Source organism: Euprymna scolopes, chromosome 12 (genome assembly GCF_053919585.1).
Source record: "Euprymna scolopes isolate OS-2025 chromosome 12, ASM5391958v1, whole genome shotgun sequence".
In the NCBI taxonomy this organism is placed as follows: Eukaryota; Metazoa; Mollusca; class Cephalopoda; order Sepiida; family Sepiolidae; genus Euprymna; species Euprymna scolopes.
Genome location: NC_136493.1, coordinates 153,199,841 through 153,201,731, shown reverse-complemented (window position 1 = coordinate 153,201,731; position 1,891 = coordinate 153,199,841).

Genomic DNA, 1,891 nt, shown 5'->3' with positions numbered 1-1,891 from the left:
ATGTCCAAGTAATCTATATCTAAAATTTCAAGTGTTTAGACCCAAAATTGGCAGAGGAATTTGGTAGAGTTCTCAAAGGTCAAACCATTGAACTTTGACTCCTTGACAGCCAAATTTCTGCCGAAAACCGATTAAACAGATTTTCCCAAATCTCAATACCTCTTATGTCAAATCTCGAGTCTGTAGACTGAAAATTGACAGAGTTATTTGGTAGGGAAGTGTACAAACACAGACAGACAGACACACACACACATTTTCACTTTTATATATATATATATATATATATATATATATATATATATAATATAACTACTTAATTTACTCACATAAAATTAATATACGAAAGTATAGATTTATGCGTAAACTTTAAGTATTTATTTCAAAAGTGCTCAATACGTAGGTGGAGCTAGTTAGTAATTTATAAAATATATATGGCGATTAAGCTTAATCGCCATATATATTTTATAAATTACTATAATATATATATATATTATATATATATATATATATATAGATAGATAGATAAAGAGAGAGAGAGAGAAAGAGAGAGAGAGAGAGTCTAAAGAAGCTTTATAACAAATATATAAAATATAAAATGCAATTTAAATTATATATATACACATATATATGTGTGTGTGTGTGTGTGTGTGTATGTGTGTGTGTCTTTGTGCCAAGTTCTATATTGTATAAAAATGACAAACAAATTTTTTATAGGTGAAAGTCTTTATTCATTTCTGTGTGAGGTTTTTGTATGCAACTGCCAAAAGAAAAGAAAGCGCCATAAATAGATAAAACAATTGACCTTGCTCCACTTAATTACAACAGAATAACTGGCACTTCGGCGTTGCCCGGGAATTAATGGGGGTCCCTGCGCTCATTTGCTGCCAAATTTGAATATAGCATACTCTTTACATTGTTTTTCTCAATTTTGTCCCTTACGTTCCTATTTTGAAAAAAGATAAATGTTATAATTCTTTTTTTCTATCCTTTGCAAATGATTCAAATTTTAGTATGTTATTATGGATGATAACGACTACCAGTTGTGAAAATTTCAGCTTTTCACATTTGTTATTTCTAACAAATATTAGTTTTTAAAATGTTGTCCCTTAGTTTTGGACGCTACTATATATATATATCGAGATAGATAGATAGATAGATAGAGAGAGATAAAGAGAGAGAGAGAGAGAGAGAGAGAGAGAGAGAGAGAGAGAGAAGGAGTGGCACAGATTTAGAAGTACATAATTCTAATAGAATGACTGACTGACGAGCGATTTATGTAATTTCTAGTCCAACCAGCTAAATTCAAATTCTTCTTAAACCGCCAGTATCAATCAATGTCTAATTAAATTTACGTCGTATATTATTACACACACACACACACACACACACACACACACACACACACACACACACACACACATATATATATATATATATATATATATATATATATATATATATATATATATATATATATATATGTATTTTTTGTTGTTGATTTTTTAAACGATTTTTGAGGTTAACGTCTCCGCCTCGGAGACCCGGTGTTTTTCTTAGTCGCCCATTTTTTATTTGGACGTATTTTTTATTTATTTATTTATTATTTTTAAAAACAGTAATCTACGGACACGCGTGTTTCGGAGCCTATAAATGTATATATATATATATGTATGATGCCCGGAAAACTCGTACTCAAAAAACTCGTACTCAGAAAACCCACACTCAGAAAACTGGCCCCTTTTTGCTAGGTAGGAAAACTGGCCCCTTATTGAATAAATATCGATTGAAAACACATTTTATGACCGTTCTTGAAGAAGATATTGTCTTTAAAAAAGAATACACATCTCATAATATTTAAAAAAAAATAAACTTGATCACGGAGTCAAGACAC